Source organism: Canis aureus, chromosome 17, assembly GCF_053574225.1.
Source record: "Canis aureus isolate CA01 chromosome 17, VMU_Caureus_v.1.0, whole genome shotgun sequence".
Taxonomy (NCBI): Eukaryota; Metazoa; Chordata; class Mammalia; order Carnivora; family Canidae; genus Canis; species Canis aureus.
Window position 1 is genome coordinate 23729116 of NC_135627.1, and position 18624 is coordinate 23747739.

The window sequence follows — 18624 nt, forward strand, 5'->3', positions numbered from 1 at the left end:
ATAACAGTATGGAGTCCTTTTCCCAGAGAGAAGACAGGAAAAGATGGAAAGAGGAGGAGAGAGAGCGGTGTATAGGGTTCCTGGACAAAAAAAAAAAAAAAAAAAAAAAAAACTCTCCCAAGACCCCTGGCTGGGAGTACAGAGGAAGTGGCTATGATAAGATTTTGTGAACAGCTGAGTTCAGATTCTGAGCTTTTATTTATTTATTTATTTTTAATAGTCACACACACACACACAGAGAGAGGCAGAGACACAGGCAGAGGGAGAAGCAGGCTCCATGCACCGGGAGCCGACGTGGGATTCGATCCCGGGTCTCCAGGATCATGCCCTGGGCCAAAGGCAGGCGCTAAACCGCTGTGCCACCCAGGGATCCCCAGATTCTGAGCTTTTAGATGTCTGTGCCATTTGCCAGAGTCAAGTGGGGCAGGCAGTGTTGCTCCTGGGGAGAGGGGGACAGAAACCAGGGAGCAGAAGGTAGGTAGAATGGTGTGGGGATCCCCTGGGTCACATTGGGAGAAAACATTTCCATTCCTGGAGTACATTTGGAAGAGAGAATATTGCCTCTCCAAGGACAAAAGGCCTGCCAGTCACCATTGATCGGTTGTTCAACAGCAGGTGACAGAGGTGCACAGAGGGCAGATAACCTGGTTGCAGCTTTTCAGGAGTCTTCACCAGAGACTCCAGTTACCTGGCACAGCCATACAACTGCTTTTATGGAGTAGAACAGCATTGAGTGCAGCACTGCCGGGCTCTCTCCCCTCACCCCCAAGGAAGGGAGCAGGTCTGTGCCTTGCCTGGTCCTTTAAGATTTGGAGTTCTGAATCCCAGCTTCTGGCCAGAGATAAAACCCAGGAGAACTGTGGCATTGGGTGCACAGATGGCCCAGACACAGGTTGAGGGCAGGCATCTGATGGATGCCGGATGCCTGATATAAGAAGGGATACTGTTTGCTTTTCTGTGAGAGCTTCCTGAACACTGGTGGGTGTGTGTTGAGGGGAGAAGATGGCCTTCACCCCACCTTCTCCCCTCAAGCTTCTTCCTCCCAGCTTGAGGGGAGAAGGTGGGGTGAAGGCCATCTTCTCCCCCCAACACACACACACCATCACCGAATGACTTCAGTGAGCAGCATAGCACCCCCACTGGAGGAGGAAGCCGCTTACAGAAGACCCTTCACAACCCTGCACTCTGCAGGGGCATCTTTATTGGAGCAGGTCTGACCCTGAGTCAGGGCAGCGGGGCCTCTCCCAGCGGACCAACAGAGGCCCAGAGCAGGTACGAAGTCTATTGATCACAGAGTGCTCTAAAGCATCGGCTTCAGTTCTGCTGGAAATAGGGCTGGTATTTCTCTTTCTCTTTTTTCTTTGGAATCAGGCTTATAGGTTTTTTTTTTGTTGTTGTTGTTATTCATTTGTTTATTTGTTTGGTCCATTTCTGTTTCTTTTTTCCAGTTAGGCTGCTCTTATTTTTCTTTTTTCCTTCTTTCTTTTTCTTTGGACTCAGGCTTAGTTTTCCATTTATCTGTTTTCTTTGCTTTTTTTTGTTCCTTTTCCTTTTCTCTTATCTTGGATCAGGGTTTTTCTTTTTCTATCAGGCTTATTTTAACAAACAAAGCACACCTGGTTAAAGGTCCAGACACTCCCCACTGCAGGCAAGGAGGAACTCCGCAGAGGACTGACCTGTGGGAAAGAGCAGCCAAAACATAACAGCGGAGTGCACAAAGCATACACCAAAAACACGTCTTGAAGCACCAGCCCCTGGTTGGTGCATGACCCCTTCTTAATATTCTCAGAAGCAGGAAACATAACAAACTTTCATAATGTGCAAAAGACAAAATCCTAGAAAAATGGCAAAATGGAGGAATTCTCCTTAAAAGAAACATCAAGAAGAAATCACAGCCAGAGATTTGCTCAAAAGAGATATAAGCAACATATCTAAACAAGAATTTAGAATAACAGTCATAAGAATGCTAGCTGGGCTTGAAAGAAGCATAAAAAGGCACCAGAGAAACCCTTGTTTCAGAGATAAAATAACTAAAAATTAGTCAAGTTAAAATAAAAAATGCTATATTTGAGATGCAAAACTAATTGGATGTAATAACGATGAGGCTTGAAGAAGCAGACAAATGAATAGGTGATATAGAAGACAAATTATGGAAAGTAATGAAGCTGAAAGGAAGAGGGAAAGAAAACTATTATACCTCTAATATAGACTTAGGGAACTCAATGCTCCATATAGCGCCATAGGAGCCCCAGAAGAAGAGCAGGAAAAGGGGGCAGAAGGTTTATTTGAACATATTATAGATGAGAACTTCCCTAATCTAGGGAAGGAAGGAAACAGACATTCAAGTTCAAGATGGACAAAGAACTCCCCTCAAAATCAGCAAAAACAAGTCCACCAAGATATATCATAGTGAAACGTGTGAAACACAAAGATAGAGAGAGAATTAGGAATGCAGCTCGAGACTAAAGATCCTTAAACATCTAGGTAGACACAGTTAGCAGCAGACCTATCCACAGAAATGTGGCAGGTCAGAAGACAGGGACATGATATATTCAGTGTGTGAAATGGGAAAAATATGTAGCCAAGACTACTTTATCCAGCATGGCTGTCAGAATAGGAGAGATAAAGAGTTTCTAAGACAAGCAAAAACTAAAGGAGTTTGTGAGCACTAAATCAGGTCTTTAAGAAATATTAAAGAGGATTATTTGGGCGGGAAAGAGAGACCAAAACTAATAAAGAATAGAAAGGAACAGAGACAATTTACAGGAATAGCGACTTTAGAAGTAACACAATGGCACTAAATTCAAATCTATAAATAATTACTCTGAGTGTAAATGGACTAACTGCTCCAATTAAAAGACACAGGATGTCAGAATGGATTAAAAAAAAAAAAAGAAAAACAAAAAACAGGGACACCTATGTGCTATGCAGTTGAACATCTGCCTTTGGCTCAGGACATCATCCCGGGGTCCTCACTGGGCTTCCTGCATGGAGCCTGCTTCTCTTTTTGCCTATGCCTCTCTGCCTCTCTCTCGCTCTCTCTCTCTGTTTCTCTCATGAATAAATAAATAAAATCTTTAGGAAAAAATCACAAGACTCTTTGATATCTTGCTTACAAGAGACTCATTTTAGACCCAGAGACACCTCCAAGGGGATCCCTGGGTGGCTTAGCAGTTTAGCACCTGCCTTCAGCCCAGGCCGTGATCCTGGAGTACTGGGATCGAGTCCCACATTGGGCTCCCTGCATGGAGCCTGCTTCTCTCTCTGCCTGTGTTCTGCCTCTCTCTCTCTCTCCCTCTCTCTCTCTCTCTCTCTGTTTCTCGTATGAATACATAAATAAAATCTTAACAAAAAAAAAGACACCTCCAGATTGAAAGTGAGTGGATGGAGAATCATTTGTCATGCTAATGGACATCCAAAGAAAGCTGAAGGAGCCATTCTTATATCAGACAAACTAGATTTAAAAGTAAAGACTGGGGGGGAGGAGCAAGATGGCGGAGGAGTAGGGTCTCCAAATCACCTGTCTCCACCAAACTACCTAGAAAACCTTCAAATTATCCTGAAAATCTATGAATTCGGCCTGAGATTCAAAGAGAGACCAGCTGGAATGCAACAGTGAGAAGAGTTCGCGCATCTATCAAGGTAGGAAGACGGGGAAAAAGAAGTAAAGAAACAAAGGCCTCCAAGGGGGAGGGGCCCCGCGAGGAGCCGGGCTGAGGCCGGGGCGAGTGTCCCCAGGACAGGAGAGCCCCGTCCCGGAGACGCAGGAGCTGCACCGACCTTCCCGGGGGAAAGGGGCTCGTGGGGAGTTGGAGCAGGACCAGGAGGGCGAGGAGGCCCTCGGGCTCCCGGGGACAGTAACAGAGCAACTGCGCGCCCAGGAGAGTGCTCCGAGCTCCCTAAGGGCTGCAGCGCGCACGGCGGGACCCGGCGGGACCCGGAGCAGCTGAAGGGGCTCGGGGGCGGCTCCACGGAGGGGGCTGCGGGGCCCCGGGAGCAGCTCGGAGGGGCTCGGGCAGAAGAAGAGGCTCCGTGCGGAGGGGGCTGCGCGGTTCCAGGAGCAGCTCGGAGGGGCTCGGGCGGCAGCTCCGCGGAGGGGGTTGCGCGGCCCGGGAGCGCGAATCCACCAGCGCAGGCTCCGGAGCACAGGGCGCCGGGACACAGCCCAGGATCCCGCCTCCCCCGGGACAGGCAGAGGCCGGGAGGGCCCAGGACAGCAAGGACGCTCCTGCCCCAGCTGAGCAGATCAGCGGCCCCGCCCCGGAGCCTCCAGGCCCTGCAGACGGAGTTCCTGCCGGAGCTGAATCCAGGTTTCCAGAGCTGCCCCGCCACTGGGGCTGTTCCTCCTGCGGCCTCACGGGGTAAACAACCCCCACCGAGCCCTGCACCAGGCAGGGGCACAGCAGCTCCCCCAACTGCTAACACCTGAAAATCAGCACAACAGGCCCCTCCCCCAGAACACCAGCTAGACTGACAACTTCCAGGAGAAGCCAAGGGACTTAAAGTACACAGAATCAGAAGATACTCCCCGGTGGTTCTTTTTTTGTTTGTTTGTTTTTGTTTTTGTTTTTGTTTTTGTTTTGTTTTGCTTTTTGATTTGTTTCCTTCCCCCACCCCCTTTTTTTCTCCTTTCTTTTTCTTTCCCTTTTTCTTCTTCTTTTTTTTTTTTTTTTTTCTCTTTCGTTTTTTTTTCTTTTTCTTCCCTTTTTTTTTTCTCTTTCTCTTTTCTTTCCTTCTTTCTCTCCTCTCTTTTTCTCTTTTTCCCAATACAACTTGCTTTTGGCCACTCTGCACTGAGCAAAATGACTAGAAGGAAAACCTCACCTCAAAAGAAAGAATCAGAAACAGTCCTCTCTCCCACAGAGTTACAAAATCTGGATTACAATTCAATGTCAGAAAGCCAATTCAGAAGCACTATTATACAGCTACTGGTGGCTCTAGAAAAAAGTATAAAGGACTCAAGAGACTTCATGACTGCAGAATTTAGAGCTAATCAGGCAGAAATTAAAAACCAATTGAATGAGATGCAATCCAAACTAGAAGTCCTAACGACGAGGGTTAACGAGGTGGAAGAACGAGTGAGTGACCTAGAAGACAAGTTGACAGCAAAGAGGGAAACTGAGGAAAAAAGAGACAAACAATTAAAAGACCATGAAGATAGATTAAGGGAAATAAACGACAGCCTGAGGAAGAAAAACCTACGTTTAATTGGGGTTCCCGAGGGCGCCGAAAGGGACAGAGGGCCAGAATATGTATTTGAACAAATTCTAGCTGAAAACTTTCCTAATCTGGGAAGGGAAACAGGCATTCAGATCCAGGAAATAGAGAGATCCCCCCCTAAAATCAATAAAAACCGTTCAACACCTCGACATTTAATTGTGAAGCTTGCAAATTCCAAAGATAAGGAGAAGATCCTTAAAGCAGCAAGAGACAAGAAATCCCTGACTTTTATGGGGAGGAGTATTAGGGTAACAGCAGACCTCTCCACAGAGACCTGGCAGGCCAGAAAGGGCTGGCAGGATATATTCAGGGTCCTAAATGAAAAGAACATGCAACCAAGAATACTTTATCCAGCAAGGCTCTCATTCAAAATGGAAGGAGAGATAAAGAGCTTCCAAGACAGGCAGCAACTAAAAGAATATGTGACCTCCAAACCAGCTCTGCAAGAAATTTTAAGGGGGCCTCTTAAAATTCCCCTTTAAGAAGAAGTTCAGTGGAACAGTCCACAAAAACAAAGACTGAATAGATATCATGATGACACTAAACTCATATCTCTCAATAGTAACTCTGAATGTGAACGGGCTTAATGACCCCATCAAAAGGCGCAGGGTTTCAGACTGGATAAAAAAGCAGGACCCATCTATTTGCTGTCTACAAGAGACTCATTTTAGACAGAAGGACACCTACAGCCTGAAAATAAAAGGTTGGAGAACCATTTACCATTCGAATGGTCCTCAAAAGAAAGCAGGGGTAGCCATCCTTATATCAGATAAACTAAAATTTACCCCAAAGACTGTAGTGAGAGATGAAGAGGGACACTATATCATACTTAAAGGATCTATTCAACAAGAGGACTTAACAATCCTCAATATATATGCTCCAAATGTGGGAGCTGCCAAATATATAAATCAATTATTAACCAAAGTGAAGAAATACTTAGATAATAATACACTTATACTTGGTGACTTCAATCTAGCTCTTTCTATACTCGATAGGTCTTCTAAGCAAAACATCTCCAAAGAAACGAGAGCTTTAAATGATACACTGGACCAGATGGATTTCACAGATATCTACAGAACTTTACATCCAAACTCAACTGAATACACATTCTTCTCAAGCGCACATGGAACTTTCTCCAGAATAGACCACATATTGGGTCACAAATCGGGTCTGAACCGATACCAAAAGATTGGGATTGTCCCCTGCATATTCTCGGACCATAATGCCTTGAAATTAGAACTAAATCACAACAAGAAGTTTGGAAGGACCTCAAACACATGGAGGTTAAGGACCATCCTGCTAAAAGATAAAAGGGTCAACCAGGAAATTAAGGAAGAATTAAAAAGATTCATGGAAACTAATGAGAATGAAGATACAACCGTTCAAAATCTTTGGGATGCAGCAAAAGCAGTCCTAAGGGGGAAATACATCGCAATACAAGCATCCATTCAAAAACTGGAAAGAACTCAAATACAAAAGCTAACCTTACACATAAAGGAGCTAGAGAAAAAACAGCAAATAGATCCTACACCCAAGAGAAGAAGGGAGCTACTAAAGATTCGAGCAGAACTCAACGAAATCGAGACCAGAAGAACTGTGGAACAGATCAACAGAACCAGGAGTTGGTTCTTTGAAAGAATTAATAAGATAGATAAACCATTAGCCAGCCTTATTAAAAAGAAGAGAGAGAAGACTCAAATTAATAAAATCATGAATGAGAAAGGAGAGATCACTACCAACACCAAGGAAATACAAACGATTTTAAAAACATATTATGAACAGCTATACGCCAATAAATTAGGCAATCTAGAAGAAATGGACGCATTCCTGGAAAGCCACAAACTACCAAAACTGGAACAGGAAGAAATAGAAAACCTGAACAGGCCAATAACCAGGGAGGAAATTGAAGCAGTCATCAAAACCCTCCCAAGACACAAGAGTCCAGGGCCAGATGGCTTCCCAGGAGAATTTTATCAAACGTTTAAAGAAGAAATCATACCTATTCTCCTAAAGCTGTTTGGAAAGATAGAAAGAGATGGAGTACTTCCAAATTCGTTCTATGAAGCCAGCATCACCTTAATTCCAAAGCCAGACAAAGACCCCGCCAAAAAGGAGAATTACAGACCAATATCCCTGATGAACATGGATGCAAAAATTCTCAACAAGATACTGGCCAATAGGATCCAACAGTACATTAAGAAAATTATTCACCATGACCAAGTAGGATTTATCCCTGGGACACAAGGCTGGTTCAACACCCGTAAAACAATCAATGTGATTCATCATATCAGCAAGAGAAAAACCAAGAACCATATGATCCTCTCATTGGATGCAGAGAAAGCATTTGACAAAATACAGCATCCATTCCTGATCAAAACTCTTCAGAGTGTAGGGATAGAGGGAGCATTCCTCGACATCTTAAAAGCCATCTATGAAAAGCCCACAGCAAATATCATTCTCAATGGGGAAGCACTGGGAGCCTTTCCCCTAAGATCAGGAACAAGACAGGGATGTCCACTCTCACCACTGCTATTCAACATAGTACTGGAAGTCCTAGCCTCAGCAATCAGACAACAAAAAGACATTAAAGGCATTCAAATTGGCAAAGAAGAAGTCAAACTCTCCCTCTTCGCCGATGACATGATACTCTACATAGAAAACCCAAAAGTCTCCACCCCAAGATTGCTAGAACTCATACAGCAATTCGGTAGCGTGGCAGGATACAAAATCAATGCCCAGAAGTCAGTGGCATTTCTATACACTAACAATGAGACTGAAGAAAGAGAAATTAAGGAGTCAATCCCATTTACAATTGCACCCAAAAGCATAAGATACCTAGGAATAAACCTCACCAAAGATGTAAAGGATCTATACCCTCAAAACTATAGAACACTTCTGAAAGAAATTGAGGAAGACACAAAGAGATGGAAAAATATTCCATGCTCATGGATTGGCAGAATTAATATTGTGAAAATGTCAATGTTACCCAGGGCAATATACACGTTTAATGCAATCCCTATCAAAATACCATGGACTTTCTTCAGAGAGTTAGAACAAATTATTTTAAGATTTGTGTGGAATCAGAAAAGACCCCGAATAGCCAGGGGAATTTTAAAAAAGAAAACCATATCTGGGGGCATCACAATGCCAGATTTCAGGTTGTACTACAAAGCTGTGGTCATCAAGACAGTGTGGTACTGGCACAAAAACAGACACATAGATCAGTGGAACAGAGTAGAGAATCCAGAAGTGGACCCTGAACTTTATGGGCAACTAATATTCGATAAAGGAGGAAAGACTACCCATTGGAAGAAAGACAGTCTCTTCAATAAATGGTGCTGGGAAAATTGGACATCCACATGCAGAAGAATGAAACTAGATCACTCTCTTTCACCATACACAAAGATAAACTCAAAATGGATGAAAGATCTAAATGTGAGACAAGATTCCATCAAAATCCTAGAGAAGAACACAGGCAACACCCTTTTTGAACTCGGCCATAGTAACTTCTTGCAAGACACATCCACGAAGGCAAAAGAAACAAAAGCAAAAATGAACTATTGGGACTTCATCAAGATAAGAAGCTTTTGCACAGCAAAGGATACAGTCAACAAAACTCAAAGACAACCTACAGAATGGGAGAAGATATTTGCAAATGACATATCAGATAAAGGGCTAGTTTCCAAGATCTATAAAGAACTTATTAAACTCAACACCAAAGAAACAAACAATCCAATCATGAAATGGGCAAAAGACATGAACAGAAATCTCACAGAAGAAGACATAGACATGGCCAACATACACATTAGAAAATGCTCTGCATCACTTGCCATCAGGGAAATACAAATCAAAACCACAATGAGATACCACCTCACACCAGTGAGAATGGGAAAAATTAACAAGGCAGGAAACAACAAATGTTGGAGAGGATGTGGAGAAAAGGGAACCCTCTTACACTGTTGGTGGGAATGTGAACTGGTGCAGCCACTCTGGAAAACTGTGTGGAGGTTCCTCAAACAGTTAAAAATATACCTGCCCTACGACCCAGCAATTGCACTGTTGGGGATTTACCCCAAAGATACAAATGCAATGAAACGCTGGGACACCTGCACCCCGATGTTTCTAGCAGCAATGGCCACGATAGCCAAACTGTGGAAGGAGCCTCGGTGTCCAACGAAAGATGAATGGATAAAGAAGATGTGGTTTATGTATACAATGGAATATTACTCAGCTATTAGAAATGACAAATACCCACCATTTGCTTCAACGTGGATGGAACTGGAGGGTATTATGCTGAGTGAAGTAAGTCAGTCGGAGAAGGACAAACATTATATGTTCTCATTCATTTGGGGAATATAAATAATAGTGAAAGGGAAAATAAGGGAAGGGAGAAGAAATGTGTGGGAAATATCAGAAAGGGAGACAGAACATAAAGACTGCTAACTCTGGGAAACGAACTAGGGGTGGTAGAAGGGGAGGAGGGCGGGGGGTGGGAGTGAATGGGTGACGGGCACTGGGTGTTATTCTGTATGTTAGTAAATTGAACACCAATAAAAAAAAAAAAAAAAAAAAAAAAAAAATAAAAGTAAAGACTGTAACAAAAGGTTAAGAAGTGTACTATATCATAATAAAGAGGTCTATCCAAAAAGAATATCTGACAATTGTAAAATTTTATGCCCCCAACTTGGAAATAGCCAAATAGATGAATCAATGAATAACAAACATAAAGGAACTCATTGATAATAATATAATAATAATAGAAGACCTTAACATCCCATTCACAGCAATGGACAGATCATCTAAGCAGAAAATCAACAGGGAAACAATGGCTTTGAGTTACACACTGGACCAGATGGACTTAACTGGTATATTTAGAGCATTTCATCTGAAAGCAGCAGAATACATATTGTTTTTGAGTGCACATGGAACATTCTGCAGAATAGATTACATACTGGGTCACAAATCAGGGCTCAATCATTACAAAAAGATTGAGATCATGCCATACATATTTTCTGACCAAAACACTATGAAACTCGAAGTCGACCAAAAAAAAAAAAAAAAAAAAAAATTGGAAAGACCATAAATACATGGAGGTTAAAGGAGATCCTACTAAAGAATGAATACATTAACCAGGAAATTAAAGAAGAAATAAATTTAAAAACTACATGGAAGCGAATTAATTGAAAGCACAACAGTCTAAAATGTTTAGGATGCAGCAAAGGTGTTCATTAGAGAGAAGTAGATAACGATACAGACCTTCCTCAAGAGTTAAGAAAAATCTCAAATACACAACCTTACACCAAAAGGAGCTGGAAAAAGAATAGCAATTAAAGCCTAAAACCAGTAGAAGAAGGGAAACAGAAAGAAATAGAAAATTTAACAGACTCATAAGAACAAAGATTGAATTGGTAATCAAAAATCCAATATCAATTCAAATCCTAACTCTTAAATAAAGCCTTTCATTAGTTGAAAAAAATATTTTTAAGGATTATATCATGACTGTCTTTCAAATATAAAATGACTACAAAACAAAGATTTTATATACTTATTATTTACTGAGAGAATCAAAAAGATGTACTACTAGTTTAAAGGAGAATTCAAAGAGCAGACACACATGCAATCAGAAATATTGTAAATACACAAGACAGTTAACTTCTCATTCAGGAATTATTTGCATTGTTTTCAACTCTTTCTGACTTAGAGTCTTTTAAACTATCTCAATTCTCAATGACAGTGAACATCTGCATACCATACAAAATCCTATAACCCAGATTACTGTGCTAAATAGAATGCCCAATAGTGGATTTCTGTAAATGCCCATTTTAAAAATCTTTTACAATTTTCCCCAGCACTGAGCACTTACATTTGACACTCTTCCCTTCTTTTCAAAACTCTGCAACATTTACAACAGTTATGGTTGATCCCTTAACATCTCAAGGGTATTCCAAGGCCAGTGGTAGCAGAATCATTTGGAAGATTGTTATAAACACACAATTTCAGGCTTTACCCCAATACTTCTGAATCAAAAACTACATTTTAACAAGATCCAGGTAACTTATAAGCACACCAACATCTTTATATCATATAAATGAACACTAGTATAAACAGTATTGTATTGTTCACTATTATACTCTATCTTAATAAGTACCTTTATTTCCACATTCTTTAGGTTATACTTTTAAACAAATAAAGTGATTGATTCAAATAATCAAAAACTATTTTCTCCAAGAATGGTAGCTGCTGCCACATTTTTTTAAGACTTTTTTTTTTTAAGATTTATTATTTATTTATTTGTTTGTTTATTTATTTATTTATTCATGATAGACACAGAGAGAGAGAGAGAGAGAGAAGCAGAGACACAGGCAGAGGGAGAGGCAGTCTCCATGCTGGGAGCCCGATGTGGGACTCGATCCCACGACCGTAAGACTGTGCCCCCGGCCAAAGGCAGGAGCCAAACCGCCGAGCTACCCAGGGATCCCCTGCTGCCACATTTTTTTATGAATTTTATTTTTTTAAGAATCAGACATTCTTTTGTTTTTCAAGATTTTGTTTACTTATTTGTGTGGGGAGCAGGGGTGAGAGAACATGAGTGAGGGGGGCAAAGGGGGGGGAGAGGGAGAGGGAGAAGATTTCCCTACTGAGCAGGGGCCCTCTTGAGGCTCATTCCCAGGACCCTGGGATCATGACCTGAACCACAAGCAGATGCTTAACCCACCAAGCCACCCAGGTATCCCTTACCAGACGTTCTTAACTGACTTTAAAACATTCACTAGAGGATACTTGTGGAGATATGCAAATCAGAAAATTAGAGCTGAGTTCATTTTGTACCGGAAAAAAACAAAACAAAACAGAAACATCAGAACTATGAAAAGGAAATTTTTTTGTACTTCTGCAGAGGTTTACAGAATATGTCACTGCACATTTTTATAGGTAAATAAAAGACAAATACCATCTTTCAAGGGAAGACCAATCAGTAGTTAATTTGCTAATTAAAATTCTACAAGAAGGGAAAGAGTGTCTATTTTACTTGATCAATATGATATTCCCAACAGTGCAATGTTTCTCAAGATATCAAGCAAATAGTTTTGATATCCCAGTCTTGGCAAGTGGGAATTGAGTCAACTCAACACATGAGCAAAATATAATTAAAAAAAAAAAAGATTCTTAATTATGAGTGTGGGTGAGGATATGGAGATAAGGGAGCTCCCCTGCACTGTTGGTGGAAATGTAAATTGGTCCAACTACTATAAAAAACAGTATTGAGTTTCCTCAAAGAAAATTTAAAAAGAGGGTTGCCTGGGTGGCTCAGTGGTTGAGCATCTGCCTTTGGCTCAGGACCTCATCCTGGAGTCCTGGGACTGAGTCCCACATTGGGCTCCCTGCACGGAGTCTGCTTCTCCCTCTGCCTATATCACTGCCTGCCTCTCTCTCTCTCTCCTTCTGTCTCTCATGAATAAATGAATAGAATCTTTTAAAAAAAGAAAATTTAGAAAGAAATATAATGCAAACCAGTAATTCCACTATTGGGTATTTGCTTAAACAAAAACACAAATTTGAAAAGATAAATTCACAGCTATGTTTATTGCAGCATTATTTACAATAATTTAGATATGGAAGCAAGCTAAGTGTCCACTGAGCGAAGAATAAAGAAGTTGATTATACATATGATGGAATATTAGCCATAAAAAGAATAAGATCTTTTTTGACAAGCCATTTTTGACAACATGGATGGACCTAGTAGGTATTACACTATGGCAATTAAGTCAGAGAGAGAAATACAAATGCCATATGATTTCACTTATATGTGGAACGTAAAAAAACAAATGAATGAATAAACAAAAGACAGGATCAGACTCATAGGTACACCAGGGTGGCCCAGCAGTTGAGCGTCTGCCTTTTCTCTTAGGATGTGGTCTCGGAGTCCTGGGATTGAGTCCCATATCCGGCTCCCTGCATGTAGCCTGCTTCTCCCTCTGCCTATGTCTCTACCTCTCTCTCTCTATGTCTCTCATGAATAAATAAATATAATATTAAAAAAAAAGAAAAGAAACAGACTCATAAATGCCGAGAACAAAATAGTAGTTGCCAGAGGGTAAGGAGTTGGTGGCTCCAGTGAAATAGATGAAGGGGATTAAGAGGTACAAACTTCTAGTTATAAAATAAATAAGTTAGAGAGATGATAATTATAGGATAGGGATATAGTCAATAATATTGCAACAATATTGGGTAGTGACAGATGAGGAATACATTTACTGTGGTAAGCATTGTATAATGTAAAGAATTGTCAAATCATGTATTTCTGAAAGTAATATAACATTGTACTTCAACTATACTTCACTAATAAGTATTTTAAATAAATACAAAGAGAAAGTCACAAAGCAAAATGAAATTCCCAAATCCACCCCCATTTTTTTTAGTTTCTTATTAGACTGAAGCATATTATTTCAGCTAATTATATTAACAAAAATAAAGTGTCATAGGGATAAATAAATATAGGGATAAAAACAAATTTTCATACAGGAGCACATAATTCGTTGTTGGAGGGTTGTTTTGTTTTGTTTTGTTTTGTTTTTGAAATTAAGCAATTCTTACCATGAAAAAAATACCTTTAAGTGTAACAGTGGTTCACCTGAACTTTCATTTAGGGTCATTTGTTAATTAATATTGAAGTATTTTACTTTTTTTAAAGATTTTATTTTTCTCTCCATGAGAGACACGGAGGAGGCAGAGACATAGGCAGAGGGAGAGACAGGCTCCCCATGGAGAGCCCAATGCAGGACTCTATCCCAGGAGCCTGGGATCATGAACTGAGTCAAAGGCAATGCTCAACTACTGAGCCGTCCAGGTGCCCAGTATTTTATTTTAAATGTACTGTCTTTTCCCAAAATCTCAGATGTTTTTATTCGCGAGATCTGTTGGGAATAATGTTTTAAAAGTTCAAATTTGGAAATACAAAGTTCTATACTACTTATTTCTTGTTGCTAAAAAAAAAGAGTAGTCCAAGAATTAAATGCAAGAACAATGTCATTAGTTGTTCAGTATTCAATAACTACCTGTTCATCTCTACAGAATTGTTTTGCTAGCAGTCTTTTAAGATGGGAGAAAATGTAATGTTTAATATACACATAACATTTCCCCATCTTGTATAATCTTATAATAAAGGAAAAACATCATTCTATGTATAAATAATGGCAGAAAGTTAGATCATGTGCCCTGAGTTCCGCAACATGAGACAGGACTCCCTGCTTAGTTCTTGAATTTCAATGGACGTGAAATACATAGATCTATAAATGTGTGTTGTATTCAGGTATCATAAATTAAAATCTCAAAAGTTAATTTTTAGACATTATTATACAGCAAAGAGAAAATTCCACCAACGCTCACTCAATTTTTACTTTTTTTCCCCAAATAAAACAATTCAAACCATTGTAGTCATTAAAAAGAGCTTTCCAGTTTTCTTTCTTTTTTTTTTTTTTTTTTTTTTAGCTTTCCAGTTTTCAAAACTTTTGAAAGTTATATCCAACCCTCAGGGAAGCTTTTCTTCAATTGTTTTCTTAAAGATCAAGCTTCTGCTAGTTTTGGTTTGCTGTTGAGTAAGGCACTTTGTCTCTTGCCCAGTCTTGTTTTGGTGTATCATTTTGTGTTTGAGGGTTGGATTAACCCAACTTCCTGTTTTATAATCTTCTGACTCAACAGGAAAGAAAGATGAGTTTTGAATCTCATGTCTTTTTTTTTTTTAAAGATTTTTATTTATTTATTCATGAGAAACAGAGAGAAAGAGAGGCAGAGACACAGGCAGAGGGAGAAGAGGCTCCATGCAGGAAGCCCGACCTGGGACTGGATCCTGGGGTCTCCAGGATCACACCCTGGGCTGTAGGTGACGCTAAACCGCTGAGCCACTCGGGCTGCCCATGAATCTCCTGTCTTAAAATATTACTGTACAAATGTACATTAAAAAAATGGTTGAACTTTAAACTTCTTTACAGTTTTAATTTGCATTTTAAAAAAGTTTTTATTTATTCATGAGAGACTTACAGAGAGAGGCAGAGACATAGGCAGAGGGAGAAGCAGGCTCCCTGTGGGGAACCTGATGAGGGACTGGATCCCAGGACCCCCATGATCATGATCTGAGCCAAAGGCAGATGCCTAACCACGGAGCCACCCAGGTTCCCTTTAATTTGCATTTTTAAGGCAGTTTTTTTCTTTTTTCTTTTTTTTTTTTTTAAGGCTGGAATGAAAAAATCTGATATGATGATGATGGTTTTTTTGTTTGTTTTTTACCTATGGTGTTTAAGGGACAACTAAAAGACATAAGTCAAGTTGCAAAAGCATTTAAGTGAATGTTGATATTTTACTAACAACAAAGATTTTACTAAGGCATTTTATAGAGCTAAATATTTCCCAAGCTAAAAAATATTTCCCCTTTCCTCATTTCCCTGCCAATCTTGTCTCTCTAATTGGGTTTCCTGGTTCAGTAATTTGTGCTTCTCTCTTTATCCACTCAAAAATATGTATTTAAATCAAGATGGTTTATTGGATGCATGCCTGAGAGATATAAGACATTCACCACAGGTAAAGAAAACAAGTTTAAAATTTATATAATTCATAATGTGTTTTCAATGATTTCATTTGAAAAAACAGCTCTCTCTCCCACTCTGTCCTCCTCTCCTTCATCCTGCACTCCCTTCCAAAGCGTGCTGCCCATCTCCAGGAGGCAGGAGCATTAAGATTCTATTGGTCTCTGCCCATTATAATTTTAAATAAGCCTATATTCTTTCTATTATATTATCCTGTACCTCTCTTTGTCCCTGCAGGAAAGGGAGGGAACTGCAAGATGAAGGATATAAACACATGAATGCCATTTGATTATTTTATCTTTTAGATTTAACTTCAGGATCATTGGTTTTCTTAGTAATGGGAGGAGAGGAATCAAATTCTTTATGAAGGATATAAATACTTGAAAACCGAATTGGGAGAATCAAAACTGATCCTGGAGTATGGTATTCTGTAACACCATGAGCCTCAAGAGGAAGTAAACATGGGAAACAATTGTACAGAAAAATAGTTATTCTGAAATACTTGTTTAAATATAAAATCTAACTTGTAAAACAAACCAAGTCTCTTTATTGCTGTAAAGGAAAGGGTTGTTTATCTTTGGAATGCTATCTCCTGAGAACTGTTACAATTTAAGCAAGAAATAGAAGGCTTGATTTCTCTACTGGAATCTCTCACTCTTTAAATCTCCTATCTAAACTTGAAAGTAGACATGTGTTGTTTCCATAGTCATCAGAACTAAACATTCCTTTTCCCTGGTTAAAATGCTATTTTTTTACAAGAGAAGTAATTTGAAAGAAATTTCCAATCTGTTCTTAGAGAAATTAAGTTTCCATAAGAAAGTACACAAAAGTTACACCTTTATCCTTTATAATCTAGTCTATTTTTCTGTTTACCTCCTGAGAGTCTGTCTATTAACTTCTGGAAATTCAGAAGAACTACATTGAAAGGTTTATTCTCTTCAGTTAAACATTATCACTCTTTAGATGTTTATGCCGTGTTAATATTTGATTCAAGGGTTGCAAAATGATGAAGTCAACTAGTTCAGGTGAAGCACATACATTGCAAACCCAAAGACATCAAAGCAAGTTGTTGTACCCACTCCAAACTGCTATTTAATATTAACACTAAGGTCTATAGCAGAAGAACATGGCAAATCTAAATACACTTGTTATTAGTCCTTTCCTGGATATCTGCTTTCATATATCTAGTTGGTTTTCAGACAATCTTACCCAAAATAAGATTTTGAAGGTCTTTATTACTGTTGTTCAGAAGATACCTTGTTTCTACTCATTTGACAGACATTAAGAGTTTAGGTCTGCAAATGTATAATACATAGCAGAGTTTCAAAGATGAACATTTGTGCTATTCACATGATTGTATTTTGTCATTGGGTACCTTCTAAATTTAGAAAAATTGATTTAACATAATTTTGCTATTAGGTGACTCAGGAAAATACAGTCATATGATTGTTAATTAAATTTTGTTCATATTTTGAGGTATTGTATAGAATGAAAGGTGAGTTTAACACAAATGTACAAATGTACATTTGGCTCAGAGGATAAGCAAATTTAATTCATTCAGAGAAGTTAAATATGTTGATTCTAAAGACATTCTCCTCAACAATTAGGAACAAAATTTATCAGCTTAGATTTTACCTCTCCATTCCTCTTCACAGTATTTATTCAAAAATATTTACTAAAGTTTTGATCAGTGATTATTGTGTTAGATTCAATAACAGTAGTATCTAAAGCATAATGACAAGTAGAGAATCCAAAATTATATAAAATAATCTAATGAATTGGAAAGGATTAAAAATGATAACGTTTGTTGAGAAAAATCCAAAATGTGTTTGCTATCTATAGGTAAGTGAAACTTTAGAAATACAAACAAATTATATTGAAATTTTCTACCACAACTGTTGAAGCACAGTAGGTAAAGAACAAAATTTATTTAACTTCACTATATCATTTGGCCCTTAAAGCAGTGATGTGAAGTGGATTCTAATGATTTCATAAGAGGAAAAGTAGATGAGAAATGATAAGAGTCAAGTCTAACACTATCCCATTCATGGATGACAAGCCTAAGATTCAAACCCAGATCTCCCTTATTCCAAATTCCATGTATCTTTTTTCCCACACGGCAATGTTCTGAGAATAAATATCTCATTGAGGAAATGACTCTTCATCAGGTAATATAAGGGACAGAGTCATGGTGAAGAGATCAGTTGAATGCCATCTTGAAGGGCCTACTCAGTATCATGAAGAGATAGAGCAGAGAAGGAAGAGAGAATGAGCAACGTAAGGGATAAGTTGGCACAAGGCAAGTATCAAAAACTAGCTCTTTTCAAAATATCAACACTTTCTTTTCAGAAGACCAGCTGATTTTATTGCTTTTAGCAGTAAGGAAAGCACTGGCTTGTGTTACTACTGTCCCAGGTCAAAATTAGGATATTTATGAAATCTGGATGTCAGGTTTGGTGTGTGGTTTTCAATGCTTAGTTAGGACTGGGGAAAGATTGTGATATAAAAGTTTGAGATTGGGCAGCCCGGTGGCTCAGCTGTTTAAGGCCACCTTCAGCCCAGGGTGTGATCCTGGAGACCTGGGATCAAGTCCCACGCCAGGCTTCCTATATGGGGCCTGCTTCTCCCTCTGCCTGTGTCTCTGCCTCTCTCTCTCTCTCTGTCTGTCTCTCTGTGTGTGTGTGTCTCTCATGAATAAATAAAATCTTTTAAAAAAATAGTTTGAGATTGAGAGATGCAGTGAGGGTCTGCTTTGATATAAGGGTCCATGGAGTTTTGGGATGTAATCTGTGCTTTAGTAGTTTCCATTTAAGATTTCATGGGTCTT

At 39.5% G+C, this 18624-nt stretch overlaps 1 long non-coding RNA gene across 1 annotated transcript in view; it reads right to left on the bottom strand.

Moving 5' to 3' along the window:
- Nucleotides 1-1100: 1100 nt before the first annotated feature.
- Nucleotides 1101-18624, bottom strand: part of LOC144287470 (uncharacterized) — a 28408-nt gene continuing 10884 nt past the window's right edge. Inside the window, exon 3 of the long non-coding RNA XR_013355260.1 lies at nt 1101-1676. This is a non-coding gene — a long non-coding RNA (uncharacterized LOC144287470). The remainder of the gene's footprint in view (nt 1677-18624) is intronic.